Source organism: Octopus bimaculoides, chromosome 7 (assembly GCF_001194135.2).
Source record: "Octopus bimaculoides isolate UCB-OBI-ISO-001 chromosome 7, ASM119413v2, whole genome shotgun sequence".
NCBI lineage: Eukaryota > Metazoa > Mollusca > Cephalopoda > Octopoda > Octopodidae > Octopus > Octopus bimaculoides.
Genome location: NC_068987.1, coordinates 175,573 through 183,647, shown reverse-complemented (window position 1 = coordinate 183,647; position 8,075 = coordinate 175,573).

Here is an 8,075-nt window from a genome sequence, read left to right as displayed (position 1 = left end):
CAAACCAGCGCAATCGTCTCTCTTGCACACCACAACTGATGCTTCTTATGTTCAGCTTTTCTCTCAAGATACTTACACTCTGATGGGTATGCACATTTACATTACACATCCAGCGGAGCATACTGGCTTCATTCCTTGCGAGCTTACGCATGTCCTCAGCAGTTACAGCCCATGTTTCACTGCCATGTAGCATGGCTGTTCGTACACATGCGTCATACAGTCTGCCTTTTACTCTGAGTGAGAGTCCCTTTGTCGCCAGCAGAGGTAAGAGCTCTCTAAACTTGGCCCAGGCTATTCTTATTCTAGCAGTTACACTTTCAGCGCACCCACCCACACTACTAACTTGGTCACCCAGATAGCGGAAGCTATCGACTACCTCTATATATATATACATACATACATATATATATATACATACATATGACTGGGTCCTTCATTCTTACGTATGTACGTACGTACAAACTTACCTTCGTTTGTTCGTCCGTTCGTGCGTTCGTTTCTTCGTACGTACGCACGTTTGTTCTTTCGTTCGTTCCTTCGATCGTTCGTTCGTTCGTTCTTTCGCAGGTACGTACGTACGTTCGTTCTTTCGTACGTACTTACGTTCGTTCGTTCGTTCATTCGTACGTACGTACGTTCGATCGTTAGTCCATTCGTTCGTGCGTACTTGCGTTTGTTCGTTAATTCTGTTGTTCGTTCGTTCGTACCTATTTACATTCGTATGTACGTTCGTTTTTTCCTTATTTCGTTCGTTTGTTCGTTCGTACGTAAGTGTGTACGTACGAACACTCGTTCCTTCGTACGTACGTACGTTCTTTCGTTCGTTCGTACGTACGTACGTACTTTCGTTCGTTAGCTCGTTCTTTTGTTCCTTCGTTCCATCGGTTGTTCCTTCTTTCGTTTGTTCGTTCGTTCGTTCAATCGTTCGTTTGTTCCTTCATACGTACGTTCGTTCGTTTGTTCCTTCGTACGTACGGTTGTTCGTTCGTTTGTACGTATGTACCTACGTTTGTTTGTTAATTCGTTTGTTCGATCGCTCGTTCCGTCTTTCCTGCATTCGTTCGTTCGTTAATTCTTTCGTTCGTTCGTATGTGCGTTCCTACGTACGGACGTGCGTACGTTCGTTCGTTCCTTCATTCGTACGTATGTTCGTTCGTACGTACGTACATACGTTCGTTCGTTTATTCTTTCGTTCGTAAGTACGTACGTTCGTTCGTTGTACGTACGTAATTACGTTCGTTCGTTCGTACGTACCTACGTTCGGACGTACGTTCGTTGGTACGTAGGTTCGTACGTACCTAAGTACGTACGTTCATTCGTTTGTTCATTCTTTCGTTCGTTCGTTCATTCGCTCGTTCGTACGTTCGTTGTATGTACGTACCTTCATTCGTTCGTTCGTTCGTTCGTACGTACGCACGTTCCTTCGTTCGCTCGATCGTACGTACGTACGTTCCTTCGTCTGTTTGTTCGATCTTTCATTCGTTCGTACGTAGGTATGTTCGTTTGTTCATTCTTACGTACGTACTACGTAGTACGTACGTACGTATTTTCGTTCGTTCGTTCGTACGTAACTACTTTCGTTCGTTTGTTTATTCGGTCGTACGTAGTACGTTCTTTCGTAGGTACGTTCGTTAGTTTGTTCGTTTGTACGTAAGAAAGTACGTTCGTTTAGTCGCTGTTTCGTTTCGTTCGTTCGTTCGCTCTGTCGTACGTACGTTCGTTCGTTCGATCATTCGTACGTACGTTCGTTTGTTCCTTCGTTTGATCCTTCTTTCGTTCATTCGTCCGTTCGTTCGTTCCTACGTACCTACGTTCGTTCATTCAATAGTTCGTTCGTTCGTAAGTACGTACGTAATTACGTTCGTTCGTTCGTTCGTACTTACGTTTGTTCTTTCGTTCGTTCGGACGTACTTACGCACGTACGTTCGTTCGTTCGGACGTACGTTCGCTCGTTCGTATATACGTAATTACGTACGTATGTTCTTTCATTCGTTCGTTCGTTCGTTCTTTCGTACGTACGGACGTATGTATATGTTTCCGTGCGCTCATACGTACGTTCGATCTTTCGTACATACTTACGTACGTTCGTTTCCTCGATCGTTCGTTCATTCGTTCTTTCGTTCGTACCTACGTACATACTTACGTTCGTTCCTTCATTTGTTCTGTCTTTTGTGTGTTCGATCGTTAGTTCGGTTGTACTTACGTACGAACGTATGTTCGTTCCTTCTTACGTATGTTCGTACGTAGGTACTTGCGAACGTAAATCCGTACGTACCTTCGTTCTCTCATTCTTTCGTACTTACCAACGTATGTTCGTTCGATCGTTCGTACGTATTTACGTACGTAACTTCGTTGTTCGTTCGTTCATTTGCTCGGTCGTACGATCGTTCGTTTGTTCGGTCATTCGTACGTACGTACGTTCGTTCGTACGTTAGTTCTTTCGTTGGTTCATTCTTTCGTTAGTTCGTTCGTTCGTTCGTCGGTACATATGTACGTTCATTTGTTCATTCGTACGTACGTACTTAGAATCGTATTTACGTACGCACTTATCTACGTACGTCCGTTCGTTCATTAGTTCGTTCGTATGTACGTACAATCGTTCGTTCGTACGTACGTACTTACGTACGTTCGTTCGTTCCTTCGATCGTTCGGTCGTACATACGTACGTTCGTTCATTCGTTCGTAGGTACGTATGTTCGTTCGTTCGTTCATTCCTTCATTCTTACGTATGTACGTACGTACAAACTTACCCTCCTTTGTTAGTTCTTTCGTTAGTACGTATATACGTCCGTTTGTTCGTTTGTACGCACGTACTTACGTACATAGTTCGTTCGTTCGATCGTTCATTCGTTCGTATGTACGTACGTACGATCGTTCATTCGTACGTACGTACGTTCGTTCTTGCATTCGTTCGTACGTACCTACGAACGAACGAACGAACAAACTAACGAAAGAATGAACCAACGAAAGAACTAACGAACGTACGTACGTACGAACGACTGAACGAACCAACATACGAATGTACGTACGAATGACCGAACGAAAATACGTACTTACGTACGAATGAACAAACGAACGAAAGAACGAACGAACGTACGTACGAACGAACGACCGAGCAAATGAACGAACTTACGTACGTAAATACTTACGAACGAAATAACGAACGATCGTACGAAAGAACGAACGATAGTACGTACGTACGAAGGAAGGAACGAGAGAACGTACGAACGTACGTACGTACGATCGTTCGTGCGTACGGACGTTTGTTCTTTCGTTCCTTCCTTCGATCTTTCGGTCGTTCGTTCGTTCGGACGTACGTTCGTTCGTTCGTACGTACAATCGTTGTTTCGTTGGTACGTACGTTCGTTCGTACGTACTTACATTCGTATGTACGTTCGTTTGTTCGTTCCTTCCTTCATACGTACGTTCGTTCGTTTTTTCCTTCGTGCGTACGGTTTTTCGTTCGTTTGTTCGATCGCTCGTTCCTTCTTTCGTGCATTCGTTCGTTTGCTAATTCTTTCGTTCGTTCGTATGTACGTTCGTTCGTACTTACGTACGTACATACGTTCTTTCTTTCGTGCGTTCGTGCGTACTTAAGTACGCACGTACGTCCGTAACTTCATTCGTTCGTACTTACGTACATACGTACGTACGTAAGTTCGTTCTTTCGTTCGTTTGTTCGTTCGATCGTTCCTACGTACGGATATATAAACGTACGTTCGTTTGTTCTTTCGTTGGTACGTACGTTCGTTTGTTTGTTCGTTCGACCTTTCTTTTCGTTCGCAGGTGCGTACGATCCTTCATTCGTTTGGTTGTTCGTACGTAGGTACGTACGCACTTTCGTTCCCACGTGTGTACGTGCGTTCGTTCATTAGTTTGTTCGTTCCTTCGTTGGTACTTACGTACGGACGTATGTACGTTCGTTCGTTCATTCGTACGTACTTACTCATATACGTACGTTCGTTCGTTCCTCCGTACGGATGTATGTACTTACGTTCGTTCGTTCGTACGTACGTTCGTGTGTGTTCGTTCGTGTGTTCGTTCTTATGTACGTACTACGTACGTTCGTTCTTTTATTCGTTCGTTCCTTCGTACGTACGCACGTTTGGTCGTTTGTTCGTAAGTACGTTCATTCTTTAGTTCACTCTATTACTCGTTCGTACGTACTTTCGTTCGTTCGTTCAATCGTTTGTTCGTTCCTACGTAGGTACGTTCGTTTGTTCCTTCGTACGTACGGTTGTTCGTTCGTATGTACTTACGTTTGTTAGTTAATTCGTTTGTTCGATCGGTCGTCCATTCGTTCGTACGTACATACTTAACGTTCTTTTATTCGTTTGTTCGTACGTACGTACATATGTGCGTACATTCGTTCATTCATTAGTTTGTTCGTTCCTTCGTTGGTACGTACGTACGAACGTATGTACGTTCGTTCGTACGTACTTATATACGTACGTACGTAATTACGTTCGTTCTTTCTTTCGTTCGTTCGTACTTTCGCACATACGTACGTTCGTTCTTTCGTTCGTACGTACGTTCACTCTTACGTATGTACGTTCGTTCGTACGTACGTTAGTTCGTTCGTTTGTACGTACGTACGTTCGTTCGCTCGTTCCTACGTACGGATGTATGTACGTACGTTCGTTTGTTTGTTCGATCTTTCGTTCGCACATGCGTACGTTCGTTCGTTCGTTCTTATGTACGTACGTTCGTTCTTTTATTCGTTCGTACATATATATGTGTGTGTGTGCGTATGTGTAGTTTTTGCTAGGTTAACTCTAAGGCCCTTTGATTCTAGACCTTGTTTCCATACCTGGAATTTCTTCTCTAGCTCAGGTAGTGATTCAGCTAGGAGTGCAAGGTCATTAGCATAAAGGTGCTCTTAGGGGCAGCCTGTCTTGAATTCCTGTTATTGCTTGGAGGACTATGATGAACAAGAGGGCGCTGAGCACCGATCCTTGGGGAAACCCTACTTATACACTGAATTCTTCTCTGTACTAGCTGCCCACCCTCACCTTACTGACAGCGTCCTTGTACAGGTCTCATGAACCACTCATCTATCCTTAGTTTCTGCACTGACCACCAGATAACGGATTGGAGGACTCTGACAAAAGCTTCTTCCAAGTCCCTTAATTGGGTCAACATTTGGCAGACTCTCCTTCTCCCATTCATTCCCCACGTTCAGCAGTCTTTCATAATGGCATCTCATCTTATGGAGTTTCTACCTACCCCTTTTCTACAGATCAAGCAGGGCCATCTACCTGAAGGGATTTGTGCTTTGTCTGCCTTCCTATTTACTAAGACTTTGGTTTTCGCTAGATTAATTCTAAGGCCCTTTATGTTAAATCATTAGACATTATGTATGTCACTCACAAAACTTCTAATGAATCAAGCCCTAAGACCTGAGATCCTAACAGCAACTCACAGACTATCTATGTCTAGGAGGTTGTTTGATCACACTATAAACAGCTAGACATATATATATGATTGGCAAATCAGATCTCGCCAGAAAGAAAGGAATGTCTCAATGCCACAAATGGTAAGTTACATGAGAGAACACACAGTGTGACTCTAATACAGGCTGATATTGCTCAGTGTAGATCAGCTTCAAAAGATGTCAAATGGTGTTCCACCGATGACCATTGCATTTTTTGTTAATTCATCAGGAATTCCATTGTTCAGTATTTGCTTGTTTATTCAAAGTAGCAGAGGTGGTAACGAATCTATTATTCCTAATCAGAACACGTGCATACAGAACAGATGAATGAACATCTTTGCAAAACAGAAAGAGCAAAGTTCAAATCCTGGCCCACTTTTTCTTCCATAAACGAGGTCATATGCTATGCATTATGTATTCCAGTTGCTTGCAGTCCTAGCTCTATCTCTACATAATCTTTGTTAAATGAGAACATTGATATGAGCCTGTTGTTCTCCTAACACCTGTTATCGTAGTCTCTGATAAAATATTCTCTCTATTGCTTTCCACATATAAACCTGAAATTATTATTTATTTTACACACACACACACACACACACAGAATGACTGTTCAGATCACTTGTACACTAAAACTTACCCCTCATTTTAAACATCCCGCTAAACCTGCTCATGTTTTAGACTTAAACTCATTCCTTACTTTACACAGAAATTTTGACTTTTCAAAAGATTTAAAACAATTTTAAAACAGAAAGTTAAGAGACATTAAACTGGATGATAACTAATTAAAATAATTGCTAATCAATGAAATGGTGCTTGTAAAAATCTATGTATACTTATGTGCAACAATATTTTCATAACTGGGTACAGACTGCTAAATAACAAATATCATGAAAGTTCAACCAGTTCAAACTAGAAAATAAGTCATCATCATCATTTAACATCTGTTGTCCATGCTGGCATAGGTTGGACAGTTTGACCAGGGCTGGTAAGCTGGGGGGCTGCACCAGACTCCAGTCTGATTTGGCAGGGTTTCTACAGCTGGACGCCTTTCCTAATGCCAACCACTCTGAGAGTGTAATGGATACTTTTACGTGCCACCAGTATGGTGGCATCGGTATCTGCCATGACTATGATTTCAGTTGGTTTGATGGGTCTTCTTCTCAAGCACAACATATTTGATGGGTCTTCTTCTCAAGCACAACATATTGCCAAAGGTCTTGGTCATTTGTCGTTGCCTCTGTGAGGCCCAGCACTCAGAATGTGCATTTTATGTGCCACCAGCACAGGTAATAGTTACATGAGACTGGCATCAACCACATTGCTTCTGTGAAGCCCAATGTTTGAAAGGTACGTTTTACGTGTCACTGGCACAGGTGCCAGTGACACGACACTGACAACAGCCACAACTTAGATTGCACTTGATTTGATGGGGCTTCTAAAGCATGATATGTCGCCAAAAGTCTTGGTCACTAGTTATTGCCTTCATGAGGTCCAATGTTTGAAGATCGTGCCTCACTACCTCGTCCCATGTCTTCCTGGGTCTCCCTCTTCCACTGATAGAGATCAGCACTTCTTCACACAGCTGTCCACATCCATACACTTCACACGACCTTACCAGCAAAGTCGTCTCTCTTGCACACCACATCTTGATGCCTCTTATGTGCAACTTTTCTATCAAGACGCTTACACTCTATCATACATGCACACTGACATTGCACATCCAGCAAAGCATACTGGCTTCATTTCTTACAAGCCTTTACATGTCCTTGGAGGTCACAGCCCATGTTTCACTGTCATGTAGCATGGCTGTTTGCACACAAGCATCATACAATCTGACATTCACTCTTAAGGAGAGGCCCTTTGTTACTAACAAAGGTAGGAGCTCTATGAACTTTGCCCAACCTATTCTTATTCTAGCAGCTATGCCCTCAGAACATCCTCCTTGACAACTGACTTGGTCACCTAGGTAACAGAAGCTATCAACTACCTCTAATTTTCCCAACTGACATTTGATGGAATCTATTTTCTATACCGTTTTAGTGTTAATTGTACCTGTGCACCATCCACACACAAAAACTAGTTTCCCTGTTAACTTTCCTCTAATGTTGCTGCATCTCTTATGTGTCCAAAGCTTACACTGGGTACATCTTATGGAATTTCTACCTATACCTTTCCCCCCAGATCAAGCAGGGCCATCTATTCGAGGGGGGTTGTGATTTGTCTGCTTTCCTACTTACCAAGACTTTGGTCTTTGCTAGATTAACTCAAAGGTACTTCGATTCTAGACCTTGCTTCCACACCTGGAACTTCTTCTCCAGTTCTGCTAGTGACTCAGCTGTAAGAGCCAGGTCATCAGCACAGAGCAGCTCCCACGGGCATTCCTCTCTTATTGTCAGACAGAACAAAAACAATTTTTCTTGTATATTAACAACAGAGAATATAAAAAAATAACAAAAGACATTTAACAATGAAATAACAAGTAAATTAAAATTTTAAAATAAAAACAATGTACATAAATGGAGATAATGACATAAAAAACAAAAACAAAAAACAAAAAACAAAAAATTAAAAAAGTCTATTTACACACGTCTACAATTTCGGTCAAGACAATGCATGTTTCTGGAAAAGGTTTTGGTCTTGG